At 42.5% G+C, this 20,174-nt stretch overlaps 1 long non-coding RNA gene across 1 annotated transcript; it reads left to right on the top strand.

Annotated features, from left to right (window-relative positions):
* The first annotated feature begins 1,297 nt into the window (after positions 1-1,297).
* On the top strand, positions 1,298-14,852 carry LOC128118446 (uncharacterized). The gene is made up of 3 exons (XR_008221220.1): positions 1,298-1,581; positions 8,666-8,937; positions 9,761-14,852. It is a non-coding gene; the product is annotated as an uncharacterized LOC128118446 (long non-coding RNA).
* The last annotated feature ends 5,322 nt before the right edge of the window (positions 14,853-20,174 follow it).

A 20,174-nucleotide genomic window follows, 5' to 3' on the forward strand; every position in this document is an offset into this window, starting at 1 on the left:
ACTCTGGGTATTTGTTCTTTAAAAAGGGATTTTTTTCCATTTGTTTTTATTATTTTCTTAACTAGTTTACTTGCTTTTTCTTCCATTATATTGTTTTACATCTATTTGACCTCTCTTGATATTTGATTTTATTAAAATTTTAATTTTTGTTTTATTCCTGCTGGTTATATATGTGTGTATATATATATATTTTTTTCTGGAATAGCTATAGTTTTATGATTCTTTCCTTAGCCCCTTTCACATTAATTTAATGAGCCCACATAACTGTCAATATTTTACTCATTTCTATTTGTCATTGTAAAGATGCAAAAGTTGACACCTCACAGAACTGACTCATGTTCATTATCAGGTCTATTCCTTAATAAATTCACTTCACATATTAATTAGAGTAGAAATTTTATTCTTTGAAGACAGGGTCTCCTTATTTCTGGCTGGCCTGGAAATTGATATGTAGTCCTGGCAGGCCTTGAACTCACAAAGATCCTCCTGCCTCTGCCTTCCCAGTTTGGGGATTAAAGGCCTGTACCACCATTCCCAGCTTTTTCTTGCATTTTTAAAATTTAAGTTTTTGTTTTTAATTTCTACATTTCTCTTAATAAATTCTCTCTTTGCAACTTTGCACTTTTGGGGGGGGGGCATGGTGGTCTTTGTGCCATGCTTCCTTTAATGTCACTAAGGAAATGATATTTTTCTATTTGTTTAACATTATTTTTCAAAGACTAATTTTTCTCTGAATCTTTGGAATTACATTTATATTCATACCCATTGATGAATCAGAAGCCACCTCTCAGCAGTAAGAAATGAAATGGTACCTCAAAAACGTTATTTAATGCTAGGTAGGACTCTTGTTAAAGAAACCAAAAGGAAGATAGCAAAGTAGTTGGCTAGAAATTGCTTCTATTTCCTGGTGTTTTCTCTGAAGGTTTCTTCACACGTTCTTGTATGTAACCTATACAAACATGCTTTGTGTAAACCTAGGGTTTCTGTACACATAGTAGTAGATATTGTCAGTCCTACCTAGAGCAAACCTGAGAACTGGCAGTTTCTTTTGTCAACTCTGAAAAACAGATGATTTTACTCTGATAATATTTGAAAATATAATGAAAAGGCATCAGACAGAGAGAATTTGTCAATAGAAATTCATAAGTTTAAGAAAATGAGATAGGTAATCCCTCAAGAACTGATTCATCCCTCACTTTTCTTTTCTGTTCTCCTTGCTATAACTTACCATTGACTAATCCCTTCCCAAGCACACAAAACAGCTTGTACCTCCTAGTATCGGCTCTCTGAAAAGTGCTGCTTGCTTGAGCTGGGTGATGTCATTTCCTGGATAAACTCAAGGAGTCATTTTCTTCAAATTCTTTTTCCAACACTTCCAAAATGAGCAAGGATTTTCTGCATCATCCTTTACTTTGAGGTTAGCATGACTAAAACATCTGTAACAGCAAAGGAAATTTAAAGCTCAACAAAACCCAAAGGCAAGCACCAGCTGTCCACTCTTCAGGACCCAGGAGAAATCTTTGCACTAGTCAAGCCTGTCATGTGATTCTGTAACTGGAAGGGCTGTGAGGTGAATGCCAGGTAAGCTTCCCTCTGAAACGAGGTCAGATTATCAGTTTCATCCACATATTTGGTTTAAAGCTAGATCAATGAGATCAACAGCACTTATCATGATGCCCACTGCTTTGACTTTCATAGTGGGGAAAGGTCAGAAACCTGGAAAAAAGAGACTTTGTATTTCAAAGGGTCTTACCATATCCCTAGAAAGAGATCCCCACCCCCAATCCATTTCCCTTCTTGACTTGTCCTCTGTCTGTTGTGTGAGACTCTCAATTTGCAAACTGCAAGTCCTGCAAGCCAAGTGGGAGTGTTTCTGGGGAGGGTGAACCAAGAGCAGCATGGAGGTGGTTTGGAAAAAAGAATAGGATGAAAATTTCAGAACAGTGAAATGACTGTCTCCACCCACTTCAGAGAAGGAAGTGGTTTAGTGACAAACATCTCAGGTGTGGGATGTGAGCTGCAATGCCTTTGATTCCAGTAGAGTGAGAAGAATAAAAGGGCTCCTCATCATTCAGCTGCTCAGACTCCCCCACCCTCTCCTCCTTCCTGCCTCCCTCTCCCTCTCTGCAAGCTCAATCCTTTAGAAGCAAATCTTGCTGCTCCAGCATTTAATGATGTACCATTGCTCCGCAAAAGTTGGGATCAGAAAAACAGCTCATCAGCAATTTAGATATTAATCATAGGTTCTGAACCTTAAATAGATGCCTGAACTCTTAAAAAGTCTTGGTTTAAATAAATAAAATGTACCTAAGGGATTTCATCTGTAGTTCAGACGTTATCTTGTTCATTTGGTTTCTGAAGATGTGCATCCAATATGTTCTCTGGGGGCGCTTTGCATTTTGGTAATTTACTTGGGGTAAAAGCAGGATGCGGAGAATACATAAGGTGGTAGCTTATTATGCAAAGTCTGTGAATTTCAGAAAAATGTGCCACTCTGAAGTTACTCAGGGTCTTTCCTTCTACAGCTCAGATTCACACCCGTTGATGAAGCAGAAGTTCACTCTTAGCACTGAGAAATCAAATGGTAGCTCGGGAAACTCATTTAGTGTTAAGTAGGACCCTTATTCAAGAGACCAGAAGGGAGATTGCAAGGTAGTTGGCTAGAAGTGCAGATAAAAGACGTTTCCAGAAGGTGGGGGGCAGACACTCAGCATTTCCTCATGGTTGCTAAGTTACATAAGAAGCAAGCTCGTAATCGGAGTGCTTCTGTGGCAAACACAGAACTCAGTTTGAAAGGGGATGTGAACGGTCCTAAAAAGAGTTTTTGACTAAGAGATGAGCAGTCTTGTTTACAGGATGAGACTTTAGGGTGGCAATGGCCAAGAGCCCTCACATCCACGTGTCCGGAACACACTCTCACAAAGTCTGGCTACAGTCTTTCTTCCCACGTTGATGCAGATTGTCTATTTAATTTACTTTCTGAAGTTTCCACATTCTACAGATTTCTATAGCAATCCCAGAAGGTTGCTGACTAGACTCTCTGAGCTAGTCCCCCTCACCTTCTGTAGGACTGACATTTGAGAGGGGTTACTTCAGATTGAGGCCGCCCTGTGTGTTATAGAATGCTTAGCAGCATCCTTGGCTTCTCCAAAGCGGGTGCTGTTACAAGCGGACACCAGGGTAAGGCAGGCGCCCCCTGGGGTTCCACATTCTTGTGTCCCTTGGGCAGAAAGAAGCAGACAGTGATGGGCACAGAGGCAGTATGTCCAGAAGAGAGCAGTTTCAAGAAAGAAAGTGGCCCAGAGCTGGGAGAAAAGGTCAGAAGCTCCATACCCTGCGTGCCCTTCATGTTGGGACCCGTATAAGTCAAACGTATTCCGCACACTCTTTCTGGGCATGCTCGTTAACAATTCAGGCTTTGTGGAGATGGATTTCTAGCTCGTTTTCTTTTTCTGTGTTAGCTTTCTTGTCACTTTCTGCCCTCGCTCCTGCCACGGTGCCAGTAACACTCTCTCCCCATCCCACCCAGTCATTGCCGAAACAATGGCTCTAGAGTTTCTATGGCAATTTTGTGAGAAACCCGTAGTCACTTAAAATCTATTGGATGGTTTAGGGTGTCACGCTACTCTTTCTGCTGACTTACTGTAATCCCTACAATCTATTTTTAAAGAATCAGAATTCATTGTTTCAAACTTCTAGATTCTCAGGGGCAAAGTATGGAAGAGAATAGAATATCCGATGCGATGTTCAATGAGATGGGACAAAATGCACACTATGCAGATCTATTTTTATGAGTGGCAAATCTAGTCTCTATATCAAATGTTTATCTTCTTTTCTGCCCTCATGCATTTTAACTTCTGCTACCCTCCCTCACTTGAGTGATATCCTCCCTACCAAATGCTGCCTGCTACCTGCCATCTTGTCTACCTAACATTCGACCCAATCTGTTCCTGTAGCCCACTTTCAGTCAGGTGCCATTTAATAGTCTCAAATTCTCCCACCTGCCTTTTCTTTATGTTATTCACTCTTTGGAGAAAAATCTGGATGTTCTCTGAGGAAAAAGTTCTTTCTTTGCTTGTAAGTCACTGGTTTTGAAACACTGAACATGTTGTATTGCCTACTCCTGGGTCTCTCTTTCCCCTGGAGAGTGAACCACTTGAAGACTGTGCTATGTATATGTTTTGTATCACCATGTGGCCAGCTCAGGGGTGAAACTGTAAACATTATAGTTGAACAACTATAGTCGTAGTGGATTGTGGTAAGGTCAGCTGCAATTGAAAAACTTATGAAGACTATATCGTCAACCAGAGGATGCAGTAGAGACAGGCTGACTTGTTCAGGAGCCACTGTGCCATACTTTTCTTCCTTTCTCTGCCTTCCCAAGAAGCCCAACTGCTCTGCTTACTGTACTTCATGTGCGCAAGGGCAAAGCAGCTCTAGGGAGCATGGGCTGAAATGATATGGGAATTTAGAAGCCAAAATTGCTTAGGCAGAGATAAGCCTCTATCAATTGCAGAATGAAGAGTCGGTTCAAAAAGGAAAAACAGGGGGTTGGGGATTTAGCTCAGTGGTAGAGCGCTTGCCTAGCAAGCACAAGGCCCTGGGTTCCGTCCTCAGCTCCAGAAAAAAAAGGGGGGGGGGAACAGGGGAGGGGGCAGCAAAAAATTACCTTAGGAAAATACAAAGCCCAGATCTTTAGATTGTAGCTGTTTTCAGCTTGATATTGCAGAAAAGAAAGCAAAACAATGCAAAAGATAAGCATTCCCCTCTGTTGTCTAAAATTCAACTTTTTTCTTTGCATGTGTATATGTGTGCATGGTTGTATGTTTGTATATGTTTGCCTGTGTTAGAAGGCCAGGGGTCAAGGTTGAGTATGTGCCTCAGCCCCTTAATGAATACACACCCACCAATTAGGCTAGTCTTGCTAGCCAGGTTCGACTGAGTGCTTAGTCTTTGTCTCTGAACGATGGGCTTACAGGTACCATGTTTGCCTGGCATGTACGTAGTTACAGAGAAACAGAACTCCGTCCTCACAGTCTTCATATTTGTATGGCGAAAGCTTTTCTCAGTTGAGAGATAGGCTGTATTAGAAGGTTCATCAGGTATGGCCTATATGTACATCACTGCCCTAGGGAGCATGCTCAAAATCAGATGTGTATTCTCCTCCTACAGATTCCGACTTAGAAATAGATGCTAAGCACAGAACTTGGTGTATCTAGCCAGCAATCCCAATCGTTCTGAAGCAGGTGGTTGTCTTGGACAGATCCGGTCTAGGAGCTGAGTGGATTCTTGCCTCTCCTCCTTGGCGCGGGCCCTTCAAATCAGATCCATTTACATTTTTTTTTCATCTGCTCCTATTTTGACGAAGCCAGTTTTAGAATAATAATTTACTTCTAGCATGTACTTACTGTTATTCAAAATAGTATCATTTGGCAAAGTGGAAATGATTTTTGAGGAGAGGGAACATAAAAAGCTTTTGAAAAGAAAGCCAGATCCTAGGATGGACTAATAGGCAGCAAGAATAGAAACGACTTTGAGGCAATGTAGAGTTGCAGCGAATGGTCTCAGTGAGGAAGTGACTAATGGAAGCTTGGGGAGCCAAGAGGGAAGGAGAGAGCATTGCGCTCTCCTCAGGAGTTAGATCAAGTGTGTGTTCTGCTAAAAAGCCTTGTGTCACAGGGAGATCCAGGTGCCTGGGACCGGGGCCTCCTCACCACAGCCCTTTATTCACTTAAGTGGAAACCAGGCCAGCTGGATTCTGGTTTCAAAGCCGGGGAAGAACATCCAGGAAAAAAAAAGTTGCCTGGATTTACAGGAAATCTAAAAGCCTTCGCGTTGGCATGTTTGGACCTTCGGTCAGAAAAGCTGATCGACAGTTATGTGTTCCTCATTATTAGAGGGATGCTTGTTGTTTAATGATCCAGTGTGGGTTCCATCAGGAAAAAGGCTTGGGCCAGCACATGAGATGTGAAATAACTGGAAAGAGCAACATTCAGATTGAGGGAGGTGTTTGCCCCTCCATGTCACAATAATAGTTTTAGTAAAACAAACAAATAAGCAAGTATACATAACTTGATAGTTGACTAAAAAATACGCCAAGAAACATAAAGAGCAGGGCGAAGGCAGAGCAATATGTGTCCAGCCTGCTCTCGCTATATTTGAATGCAGTCACACTGGGCAATGAACACTAATTCTTATTAACACAATTAAGAAAAAAAATACAGAGCTGGCAAGCAGTCCCAGTTAGCCCTTGGTAACACCCGTTTGAAAAGGAAAATCTCTAGTTACTTTTGGTAAATCTCTACTTACTTTTAGTACCCTGCCTTGGTCGCCACTGTCTCTAGACCGCCATCTGGCGGTCAAAACTAACACTGCACTTTTTTTCAGGTCTGCATAAAGTCCATCCAGTCTCTTGGAAGAAAGTCTGCCCTGGGTCTCATTTCCAGAACAAGCTAGTTGTTTTCAAATACTCTTAGCAATGGCCTCTTTCCTCAAGTAGCATCTCACTCAGAAGCCCAGTTCATGAAACAGGAGAGAGAAGGATAAGGAGAGGGCAAGGGAGAATGACTGTGTATCCACCTGGACTCCATCTGGATGCAGTTACCTAAGGCACAGTTGGGCAAGCACGGGGTTAAACTCAAGCCAATAGACTAGTGTTGGTCATCTTAATGGACATTTTTGTTGTTGTTGTTTTGAACCAGCTGTCTTCACAGTACTATGCCTTCATCAGAACTCTTTAGATTGAGATTAGCAGAAACTAAACTCAAGCCATTTAAAGAATATGGGAATCACATGGCTGCAAATCTTGACAACGCGGTAGTGTGTTCTAAAGTAGACTTAAACAAAGAGCATCGTTTTGCCTTTGGCCATTTTTTTTTTTTTTGTCCTTCCCCCTCACCCTTCCAGATGGTTCCGGTCCAGTCCATCAATGCATGGGGTCCTGGGTGATGGCCTCACTGAGTCCTGCATGGAATGGGGACTTGAGCAATGCCCCCATAAAATTCAACCCCCCTTTTCCTTTGAATTACTGGAAGGAATAGATAATATATAGTGAGAACAGAGGTGAGTGGGGATCCAGAAGTCCCCGTGATGGTTAGATCTGCAGCTCTAGGCTCTTGGTTCTGCATTCTTCATTATTTTGGGCTTTACCTCTACGATGACTTCACGTGTGCTAACATGGCTGTGCGGGACCCTCAGGCTGGATGCTCTCCTTTCAAACCACCCAGGAGAAGTTTGCGGCTGGAGCTTCCCTTTAACCAGATCATCCCAGGGAACAGACATATGTCTGAGATGACCCTGCTGTGAAGGACTGGAAAACATCTGGCTGACATGGATGTGTTAGCTAGGAGCTAGGAGGAAAGGAAGGAGGGGAACGCGGGCTGTTTTTACTGTAGTGAGAAAGCTAACTTCACACACACACACAAACTGAGGCAATCCGTGTTCGTGAGAAAAGCAGAAATACTAAAAAAAAAAAAAAATGTATTTATGAGGATTTCTTATTCCCATTCTGTGAGCAAGGAGAACAAAGTCTGGAGATGGTGTGTAACTTCCAACCAAAAATGAAAACCAAGTAACCACAAAACCCCAAAACAAATAAACAAAATCCTCAGTGATTGCAACCCAGATCTGTTTGGTCATAAACTTGGCAATTACTTCCTGTGTAACCCAATGAAGTCACACTCCATAGTGCCAGCCATTCTTACAGCCCTTGCAGACATATGCTGAACCAAGCCCGATTCTTTCTTTCAAAGTCTAAAAAGAGCCATGCCCTCAGCTCCTCAGACAGGAGACAGTTTTAGGAACAGGTTACATTTGCTGCTCTGGAGGAGAGTCCTTGAGTGTAGGAAACCTTTGGAGAAGAGTGGCTGGCTGATGATGCTGGCAACCTGGAGAGCAAGTGTTTACTGAGTTTTCATCATAATCTCAGGGCAGAGTGCGTTACCAAGGGGAAGAGGTGAGAGAATCAATGGACAATATTAGCTCGACTCCCGAGTATTCTAAAGGGGTGTCTAAACTGGCAAAGTAGCAAGAGAGACCTGCCAGATGAACAGCACCTCTCAGGCTCCCTTCCTCTCTTTATTTTCAGGGAGAGAGAGTTTTCAGAGTCCCTTGGAGGAAGCTGCCATCCTCCAAACCCCAGGGAAGAGTTCAGCACAAGTGTGGCTGCCTGGGGCTTCTCCCTCCATCCTTGATGGCAGGATTTGCCCTTCAGGCTCCTCAGCTTCCTGGGGATTATCTCTGCATAATTACTCTGTGATCCAAATGGTTGATTAGAGACCCTGCAGCCTTCTCTTTGTCAACATGTTACGCTTGCTGCTGCCAAACACAACAGCTTTTTTAAATTATTAAAATGTTCACGATGGTAGCATTTAAAATGAATTTCAGGGCTGTGATAGTCACATTGTGAGAAAGGCTTATGTATGTGTTTACGTGGGAAAGCATTACCCACTAATGACTTCTCCTTGGTCCCAAAGATTTTCTCTAAGAACATCGAACTGTGAAACTGCACCAAAGGTCACGGAAGACCATGCCTCTGTGAACTGATGAGAGCATTGTGTGTGATATGTGTGTGTGTGTGTGTGTGTGTGTGTGTGTGTGTGTGTGTGTGTAGAGCCCCTACCCCCATTTTCATCATTCCAAGTCCACTTTCTTTCATCAACTCCAGAGTCATCAAATGTGAAATCAGCTCATCATATGCTATGGATAATTTGAATGTCATGTCCCAAAGTTCATCTGGGAGCTTCCTCACTCTGGAAGGATTGGAAGGTGAAGGCCTTTGGGAAGTGGCATTAGTGCCTTTATGGGAGACCTCAGAGAGTTCTCTCACCTCTCTGTCATGTGACATAAGAGTGTGAAGATGGGCAAGAAGGTCTTCTCCAGCCACAGACGCTGCCAAGGACTTGATCTTTAATTTACCAGCATCCAGAACTATGAGTGGTAAGTTTCTGTTATTTAAAAATCTCCCCAGTCTATGTATTTTGGTTTTTTTGTGATGGTAGCCCAAACTGAGGAACACAGTAAATATTACTTCTATCTGAAATCTTTCTAATCAAATTTCAGTCATTTGAGAGTGTTCCTGTTGTCAGAACAGTTCCCAGACCTCATTACAAACACTATTTCTGATCTGAGTGTATGTATGCATTCATGTGTATGTACATGCATACATACATCAGTACATATGCATGTGGCTGGCATCAGGTATCTTTGTTAATTGTTCTCCACTTGGGTATATGGAGACATTATCTCGGAGAGAAACTGGAGCTCACTGTTTCAGCTAGACTGGCTGGTCAGAAAGTCCCAGGGATCCCCCTGTCTCTGCTACCCTAGAACTAGGATTACAGGCATGCACTATCACACCTGGCTTTTTACAGGTGTTGGGGATCTTCACACAGACCATCCTTGAGAAACTGGTATTTTGCTGACTAACCTGTCACTTAGACCCTGATGTCTGATTTTCTGAAGAGTCACAGGGAAATTATAGGGAGAAAATCAAGCAGGAAAAGGCACCACTTTTTTTTTTTTTCATTTTAAAGATGTTTTATTTTTTCTTATGAAAAACATCTGACCCTGACCAAAGTAAGTTGATCCAAAGACAGGGAGAGGACTCACTGTGTTTTCCACGGCTTATCTATTCCACCTGGAGACCCGCAGCTAATGATTGGCCATAAATGACTAGCTGATGCTTCTGTATTGATTTGTGGTCTACAGCAGCCTTGCTTCCTCTGCTTTGTGACATCATTTTCCTGCTCATTTCCCACAGTTGCATATGTGGGTTTATGGCATGCAAACTAACCCAACAAATGGAAGAAATTGTGCATCATGTCAGAGAGCTTTCAGGAACAGAATTTGGAACAAAGGAGCCAATACTTGACACATCCATAAAAATCAAAAGAGTGGTGAGATAATGGATGAGAAATGCTTCTTAACCCGAGATGAAAGAGTCCTGCTCACCGAATGTGTAAGTGAACGGTGCGGGGGTGTTCCTTATCACCTTGTGTCTCCACTCTCCTCAATATGCACTTCTGGGTCAGTGGACACATTGGACTAATGGACAGATGTTTATTCCACAATGCCCAGAGGGTTGATCAAGATTGAATATCCATCAGCAGGACTGAGGAAGGCTTCTTAGAGGTAATGTGGTGTGGTTTCGATGAGCTGTAAAAGACTAAAAATCCAGAAACTAAGATAATGATACTTGTAGAGGGAGAAAAAGCAAGTTTATAGTGTTCTGATCGGTTACAAAGCTTTTTACAGAAGAACCTTTTTCCCAAGCTACCAAAATTTCTGGAGTCACCAACTACAACAACTTCCCTGTTCCATGATTCCTGAAGAGTCTGAAATATTAGGGGATTGTCACAGGTCTCTCTTGACTAATGGCTCTTATACTGAAGGAGGTCCCCTTCTTTGCTGTCTTTTTCTGCTGCTTGAAGTCCCTCGGGGAACTGTTTATTGAAGTATTCTGCTGCACTCCTGACATTTAAGCATCATTGAATCAAGACTCTGGCCTTCTGCAGTGCGTCCTTGCTGTTTGGTGTCCTTTCATGCCTTAGGATCTTCGTGCATGAGGCATTATAGTGCCAGAAACTAGAAGTACTTCCATTCCAGGCTAACGGCTTACACAAAGCCCACTTACCAGTTTTCATTCAGAGTTTGCAGGACTGTGCAAAAGGGTGAGCTCCTTTTAGGAGTCAAGGTTATAGTTCCCCAAATGATGTCTTATGATCCTGTGGCATCCACAGAGACTCAAAAGGATCAGTGTCACATGGTATGGAGCCTTGTTGAATCATGGAAAGATCTCCTGGTTATTAGTACATGAAATTAAAAAAAAAACAACCTAAAGACTTAGGTATCAAGTTACCACAGTAACTATAAGTCATCCTAGTGATCTGTGCAGCGTGGGACAGTGTGTGGCATAATTATCTGTTGCATGGAAGATTGCAGGAGTACCAACCTGGGTAAGGACAAGCAGGGATCTTCAGATGGGGGACTGTGATACTCTCAGAGGAGAAAGCAGACATCCTTGCAGCTGATGGGAAAAGTACTGCCTTATGTGTCTCTCCAATAGGAGATAAAGGTCACTGACATCAGGTGGAAGAGCTTTGTGGTGGGCTTCAGACCTTCAGGTTACTCACCTATAAAATGGGATGATAAGTCCTACAGGGCCAAAACAAATATCAAGCAAGGTCACTTCAGTTGTGAAAGCTTTCAGTTTATGGATATTTTGGCATGCTATTTTAGATGTGTGAGCCAACCTTCATCTTCATCAAGTAAGGGTGGAAGATTTGGGGGGAAAGAATGAACATGTATTGAGTATATAATGCATTCATAAGGAATGCCATGTTATCTACTACTTGTGATAACCCAGTGAGGTGGGAGTCTATGACTTAGAAAACTCGTTTGAATCTCAAAGTGTTCAGAAGACAGTAAGTGATGAATCCGTGATTTAAATTCAAATTGATCTGATACCCTAGCCTATGTTCTGCTCTCTGAAACATGATACTTCCACCCCATGGTAAGTGCAAATTGGGTGAGAAGTGTCTAGAACTGTTGGCTTTTTCTACTTTTAGCATTCAGTTGGTGGAACATAATTTTCGACCTGTTTTCAAGAGCCCGACGTGAGAAAAAGGTGTGGGAAAGCATTACACCTAATATCTTGCAGCTAGTAAAACTCATCTTCAAATCAATTCTTGTCCTTAGGAAGTTAGGCAACAACTAATATTTATGTTTCACTATTAGGATTTTACTAAATTCCAATTTTAGGCTTCTTCGAAGAACTGAGGCAACTGAATGACAGTTTTTCATTTTATATCATTTTAAAAATAAAATTGCAAGTCTTTATTTTTCCAAAAGATGGCCTTTCTTGTGTTTAAGGAATAAAAGAACTACCCATGGATATACATATAAATGTATGCATGTTACAGAAGTTAAAGCATTTATTCCTGTAATTCAATTAGTTTGCCAATATAGCAATAGACAGACAGACAGATAGATAGATAGACAGACAGATACACACACACACACACACACACACACACACACACACACACACACACAAAGACATACATACTTAACATATGAGGAGAGGGGAGAGAGGAAAAGAGAGAAAAAAGAGAGAATTCTATTCTGGAAGTATTTCTGAGACACACTTAGAAATAATGTTTTACTGATACCTGGGAATTCCTTAGCCTTATTAGTGTTGATGCAAAATTAGCGATGTATGCATGGACATAGAATATGAATGTATTTCAACAACACACACAAACACACACATATCTTCTGGCATGTTATGATCTTTAAAGACCTAGGAAAAAATGTATTAGTCTATGTCTTCATAATGTACAAATCCATCCCATTTTGAAAGCATGTGTTCGTCTACCTGTTAATACTACATCTGTCTCTAGTCAAAATACTGCCGGGCTGATGACCCTGCCCTCGTGGTTTGGTTATGGGATCATCTGGAGACTCTTCATGCGCAGGATCCATCCTATTTCATTTCAGAGGCACAAGAGGTGCAGCCCACTGCTAGGTATGGTGTGTGAGAGAGAGTGGCTCCTCAACTTTAAATGAAGAACACATGGAGATGAAGACTGGCCACAAAGAGCCAAAATGAAGTCACTTCTGAGCCTCTCCACTTGCTCCTCATGCCCCTGCACTCGGTAAGAAACAGATACTAACTCTCCGAGTTCCAGCTAAGGGATGAAGGTGCTATGCCAATGGTAATCTTCAGCATCTAACTTTTTGGTGAAGCTTCTATTGTCTGTCAAGGCAGGATCCATAGAGGCTGCCACAGCCACTACCACTGACACACGCCTACACTGACGGATGTCCCTGCATCTCATCACCATCTTCCATTTGTTATCCCCTCTGGGATGACACTGACAGCTTGTTTCTGATGGATCACTGAATCGGAGCTGACAGCGTGGACCCCTTTCTACATTGTGTATCTTAAAATACTTGATTCTTTATGAGTTAATCAGCCATCTGCCTGTAGCACAGATCTTCCTTTCAATCTCTTCCCTTGGAAATGAACAACTTGAGTGGGTGGGTCTTGAGCCACACGGGGAGAGAAATGAATAGACTAGTGCTGATGATCCACCTCCCCTGTCCTCTGAGAATCTGAATGAGAACTCAAAGTTCAGACTTTACCGCCATCACTATCCAACACAAGCATGTGTTTGCCTTCATTATCACCATAATCAAGCATAACAGGTTTCCCAAGATTCTACTACTGTGACTTCAAAGTCATGATGGGCTATCACCCAGGGCTGTAAGCCAAATAAACTATTTCTCCCATTTGTCAGAATGGTTAACCATAGCAGTAGGAAAAGAACCTAAGACAGAAATTGGTCCCAAGAAGTGGGGCCACTGCTATGACAAACTGGACCACATCAAGGACCATGAGGTCCTTTGGAATTGGTTTGTGGGAGGAGTTTGGAATTCAGAGCTAGACGTTCTAAACATTCTAAAAGTGTTTAAATGCTGGAAGCAGAAATTAATGAGCCTTTCTATTGGGAGTTTTGATGACAGTGATGCTGAGAGAGAAAGGAAGAGTGGAGATCCTGCTCATCAGATTTCAGAAGTATCAAGGACTGACTAGTGGGGGATTCATTAAGGCAACTCCACATAGTTAAAAGGGAGGTTTATTTTGGGGTAGCTTACAACAAGTAAAGGGATAGGTTTCAGGATCCGAGATAGGTGAAGTGCAGCCCAGCGGTGTTCTCTGGAGAACTCTGCTCAGTCTACCATCCAGCATCCAGGATCACCAGGAACCAAGAGAGCCGGCACACCCAGATCTCAGGTCTTAAGGGCTCCCATCTTGGCCCTGCCTCAGGGGCAGGTCATAGGTAGGCATAACAGTTATTGGAAGCCTCACTGGGGGGAGTACTTCCAGGTCAAAGCTGGAACAGCTACCCACTACAACTGACTATATCAGGAACTGGGCTAAGGCTCATTTATTGTGATAGTTTGACCAAGTATCTAGCTTCATTCTTCCACTGCACTGAGTTTGAAAGAAGTTGTACGTGAAGCTAATCTGCTCACTTGCTTAACAAAAGAAAGATGGGAGGGGAACTTCAAGCTTCCAATAAGGATAGTACAGATAGCAGTGCACCTGTAACTGTTGAAGATATTGATGCCATTAAAGAGAAACCTGTCACTCCGCCCCACGACAACATGAAAGTGTTTCCTCAGGGTTAGCACACAGATGCTGATAGAAATTTAGTCTAAGGCATACACGCAGGCTACACCTTCAGCTGGGAGTCGAACTCGGCAGTGACGTTGTCTACACAGTACCGGTTTTGAAGACAGAGATACAATATTGAGGTCATGGATAGCAGATGAGGCCAATCACTTGTGTGGCAGGGTTTGACTCTCTTCTGTGAGGCACTGAACAGATATTATGTGAAACTGTGAAAGTGAAGCCCAAACTGCCATGGAAACCCCTGGATATTGGAGAGACTAGGACCACAGAACAGCTGCTAAGGAAGGCTACAGGTATAGAGTGGAGCTGGCCTAATCCTAAGAGAGAATCTGTATGCTGCACGCATCAGAGATGAGGGAGTGGACTACCCAATCCTTTTGGCATCCACTTGGTCACATCACAAATCTGAGATACTAGATGTGAAGCTGTAGGATTTAGTGTTTACCCTGCTGGATTTGGGTGGTGTTTTGCTTTGATAGTTTCTTGTTGTGCACTGATTAGCCAATTTATGTTGTAACAGGAATGCTTGCTCTGTGCCATTGTATCCTAGAGGTATGTAACTTGTTTTTTCATTTTGTGAGAGCACACGGTTAAGAGGAGGGACTTTTAAAGAGCTGTAGCTGTTAATAAAATGACTATGGGAATAGCTGAAGTGGGACTGAGTGTATTTTTATCATCATGAACTTATGGGAACAAAGGGTGAGTTTGTGGGAACAAAGAGTAGAGGGTATGGATTAAAGGTGTTATGTTTGGATGTCAAGTTGACAATGGGTGGGGTTGGAATGGTTAGTATTGACTGTCAACTCTACACCTAGAAGGCAAGGTTTCAGGCACACCTGTTAGGGATTATCTTGATTGTCTTCATTGATGTGTGAAGGCCCGTTTTAATCATGGGCAGGGCCATTCCATGGGTTGGAGTGTCTGCATTGCACAAAATGGAGAGGGCAACCTGAACACTAGCATGCATGCCATTAATTCACTGTTTTTATTATTGACGGTAGATGAAACGCGACCAGTTCTACACTTGATCTTAGCCAAAAGGCCGAGAAGCGATGTGACCAGTTCTCTGAGGCTGCTGCCACTGTGGCTGCCTTGCCATGATGGACTATAAGCTGAAATTGTGAGACACGTCACTTCTGTCTTTAGTTGCTTTTGTCACTATTTTATCACAGCCACAGAAAAATAAACTAAGACACATGGTTTGCACATGGTCAGAATCAGCAACCTCAATGCTCAACTCCGTGTTGCTAGGAGATATGAGATTGTAAGAGTTGATTGGTGCCTTGCCCTGGGTCCAACACAATGTGAAGTCAAGGACATTATGGTCAAATCTATTACAAGCTTAATGGGAGCTTCATGATTTTTTTTTCAAATCACACTGAGAAAATGATAGAGTTTTGTGGCATTTGAAAAAATGAATAAAGATGCCAGGAAGTTAGCCCAACTCCTGATTTTTACCTACCTGCCATAAAAGCATGCCTGTGACCCACTCATAGCATTGTCCTTTGAGGACACTTGAGAAACACTGATTGAAATTATAGATGGTCCTCCACTTACAGTGGTTTGACTTATGAGTTTTCAGGTTTACAGTGATAATGTAGTTTGCATTTTGATTTTCCACCATGTGTATTTCCGTATTTCCAGTATGCTTTCTGGAAATGCTGGGCAAAAGCAAACTGCAGTTCCCACTCAGCCAACAGATCATGACGGGGAACACACCTGATAGGCTATGGGGGGGGGGGCTGTCTTGCTAAGTAAAGATGTTGGCTAGGTTATGAATATTATTATAATGTATTAAATGCATTTCAACTTAGGATGTTTTTAAACTATAGTATGTTTGTTAGGAAGCAACTTCATTATAAATCAGGAGGCATCTGAACATATTGTTGAACCACACATGTACCTGCTGAGAAACCATTCATACCTGTATCATACTTCATATGTCCCCCAAATTAATGAGTGAGTATAAATATTCTCCAAAGTCTTAAGTGTCATTCATTGTTCTGAGTTTTAGCAGCTGTATTGATCCCAAAGGCACAAGGAGACCTCAGGGAAGCAGGGAATTGGACACACAATATATCCTGGGCATTTCTAAACCACCGACTCCTTGTTTTCAGACTAACAGAATTTAGCTAGACCTTTTTCTGTTTAATTATCTCCAAAGACAAACCCCAGGTGAGTTCAGAGAATAGATCGAATTGGCCTCAGAAAAAGTCTTGAGAAGTGGCCACAGAGCTACGTCCAGGGTTGTTCCCATGACAGCAGTACCCAATGGTTGTTTATCATGGTTATGAGGGGTAGACTCAAACCACACCTTCGAGCACAGTATTACTCAGGAATGTTCCTGGGAGAAGTTCAGATTCTGAGCAATAGAAACGTATTCTTCATAGTTCTGGGGGTGGGGGTGGGCGGTGAGAAGTCCAAGAGCAAAGTGCCAGCATCAGTGGTTCTAGTGAGGATCTTCGGCTGCCACTTTCTCAGTGTTTTCACACAGTAGCAACAAATGTCCTGCTTCAGAGCTCTTCATGAAGATGTTAACCTCGCTAGTGAGGCTCCTCTCCAATTACCTAATCATTCTCTTCAGACCCCACCTCTAATGACATCATCTGAAGGATAGAATTTGATCATATGGATTCAGGGAGGACATGCACAGTCAGACCACAGCATCTAACATAATATTCTTCAAGAAGATGGTAGAGCTGGTTCCTCCTAAAAGTTTCCCCTTAGGCCTCTTCTCAAGGAGCATCTTCTTTATTGTATAATCATCCTTCATGTATCATGTGGCAGTTGTGTCTTCAGAGTGCAAGCTGCTTAAGAACTGGGACCATATCTCATACGCTTTTCAATCCACAGTATTGTGAAAGTATCCAATAAACTATCAGATAATAAATGACTAGATTCGAAGCACTCTGTTGGATTGTATGTATCATGGTAAGGTGACATGCTACAGTAGTTACAGGCTGCTCACTATTTAAAAGCTTTTCTGTCCAAATACTCACTTCATTAAGTCATTTGTAGAGAACTTGAAGTTTCTTAGAGAAACATTCTCATCTTGGTAAGTAGCTTCCTACCTAAGCTATGAAACTTATAGTAACTGATAGTATTACCGAATGAAGACTCACCTAGTAAGTTTAAAATCTGGATCCAGGAATGGCAGTATCAGAATGTGTCTGTCTGCTCTTACCTGTGTGTGATAGTTCCTAGATGTCTTCTGAAGGATTATTTGATAATCTACCATTTATCTTAAGGCATTGTATTGTCTCATCTGAAATCTATTCTGTCTCTAAAAGCACTGAACTTTAAAAATACCCCCACAAAGCCCATCCTAACACAGATTTTCTTGGTGTACAAGATGTCATATATGCACAAGACAAGCTCATCAAAATAAGCCACACAAAAATGAATGTCTTATTCATGAGAGGCTTGCTTTAAGTGACCACTGAGATTAATGCTCTGGGCTCCTCTGACTCCACAGGTTCTTCCTGGCTTTGAGGAGCCCCGGGTTCTCTCAGGGCTCTGTTATTTCATTCTGACTTTCCTGGAAACAGAAGTGCATGTGCTGCCTTTAGCCTGGGTAGCAGTGACCCTGCATGTTCCGCCTACATCATTTATTTATAAGTTGGCAGGGAATAAGTCTGGTACTTTCTGTGCTGAGGAAGCTGACTAACACAGCCCTGGAATGCAGATGCTCTCAACCTTCAAAAGGCAGCTCCAGCCATGCCTGTGAACAGTCTGGAGGACCCTGGGGCTTGAAGGCTTGAGTTAATGACACAGCATCACATGGCTGTGGTTACAGACTGCCTTGCCAAGGTGGTACAGCTGGTAGCCTGTGTGCTGGAAGATGCTGGTGCCCCCTGCTGTACCTGGAGTTGCCAGAGAAACAGTTGCGGTGGGGTTTAAAGAGAGCTCAATTTATCTTTTCTCTGAGGCGCCCTTGTTCCTTGGCTTCTGGCAGGTCTCAGTCTGCTCGGTTGTGGTTATGTCTGTGTTAGATGCTAAGCCATCTGTCTTCCCCAGGGGCAGGGCTGATTTATAAGCGAGGCTATAGACAGTGGTTGGCACTGTCCTAGCTTGGATTTTACTTCAGACTGGAACCTCCTGAATATTCCACACTGTGTTCACTTTCTTGCATGGGACAAGCATTCCATGTGGGTTGGTTTATTTTGGGCAGGGGTGGGGTGGGGAAGGGGAAGTTTTGAGTGTTTGTTTCCTATAGAGTTATAGAATAGCACTGTAGCCATTTTTTCAGTTCTTTTAATCTTCTCAAATGAAGTTTGTCTTCACCTTCCCATCAGATTCTTCCTCTACAGCTGACAGATGCTCTTCAAATTCATGCTTTTATTAAATATTAAAGCATATATTTCCAGGGAAGGAATGTATTCTTTGCTCAGAGCAGCACTGGCAGATGAATTTCCTCCACTGGAGGGGAGATGACTTTACGGAAGGCTTATGATGTGTCGTCACATAATCTACCAGGAAATAGAGATAGAGAAGGCTCTATGTTATTTGAAGCTTCAGCCAGGCCTTTATTCCTCGAGGATGCTTGGTATGCAGCAGCATTGCAGGGCCATGAAATTCTAGGTCAACACGACAGAATTAAAGCTGATGAATAATGCATGTGGATCTAGAGGAAAACCTGTACCTTCCGACGAAGATGGTAACGTTTAAATTCTTGCAACCCAGGCACACATCTTTTATTCAGTGAATGGACTCCCACATGCAAACTTTGCAAATAAGAACAACTTTATCATTTGTGGGAACGATTTGACCCCCCACTGTTTACTGAGCACCAGACATGTGCCTAGCCTGGTAATAGAGAAGAGAAGGATTGAGATACAGCGTAATAAAAGGGTCTCTGGGATTTGGCTAGTTTATCAAAGGCCCTGCTGTGGGATGTTCTGTATGGCAAATGTGTTGCTCTGATTGGTCAATAAATAAAACACTGATTGGCCAGTGGCTAGGCAGGAAGTATAGGCGGGACAAGGAGGAGAATAAAGCTGGGAAGTGGAAGGCTAAGTCAAAGAGACACTGCCAGCCACCATGATGACAAACAGCATGTGAAGATGCTGGTAAGCCACGAGCCACGTGGCAAGATATAGATTTATAGAAATGGATTAATTTAAGCTGTAAGAAAAGTTAGCAAGAAGCCTGCCACGGCCATACAGTTTGTAAGCAATATAAGTCTCTGTGTTTACTTGGTCGGGTCTGAGTGGCTGTGGGACAGGCAGGTGAGAGAGATTTGTCCTGACTGTGGGCCAGGCAAGAAAACTCTAGCTACAAGGCCCAGTCCAAGCCTATTAGGGCATCATAGGTTTTCTGCTGAACCCTTTGTTATTTCTGTTCACAGCTCCCAGGGTAGGTATTGCTATGCCTTTACAAGGAAAACACAACACAGAAGATGTGCTTTGAGAGAAAAAGAACAAATAGGATACAGGTGTCATTCATACTTGGTATATGCATGTTGTATGTTGTGTGCATGCATAATAGAATCCATTATATACATACATATATGTATAATTACCATAAGATATTAGTCTGCATGATGGCGGAGGCTGAGAAGTCCCATGATCTCTCATGAACAAGCTAGAGACTCAGTATGACTGGTGGTTATGACTGGGAGGTCTATGAACCAATGATGGAGTTCCGGTATGAGCTGAAGTCCTGAGAACCAGAAGAAGACCTCTATCCCAAGTCAGTCATCAGGCAGAGTGCAAATTCATACTGCCTCTCTCTTTGTACTCTGTTGAGGCCTTCAGCTGATAGGATGAAGCACAGTGAGAACTCCTTTTCCCACACTGTCTTTCCCAGTTTACCAGTTTACATGCTTATCTTTCTGAGAAATGTTATCACAAACATACCTAGAACTACTATTTGATCCACATCATATGACCCCTTCAAGTTGGCACAAAATATTTACCAGGAAAGAAGGGGAAGACAGGAAGTTTGGCGTTCAATAAGTAGGTGATTCCAGCAA

Source organism: Peromyscus californicus, unplaced genomic scaffold (genome assembly GCF_007827085.1).
Source record: "Peromyscus californicus insignis strain IS unplaced genomic scaffold, ASM782708v3 Scaffold_22__1_contigs__length_63687245, whole genome shotgun sequence".
Classification (NCBI taxonomy): Eukaryota; Metazoa; Chordata; class Mammalia; order Rodentia; family Cricetidae; genus Peromyscus; species Peromyscus californicus.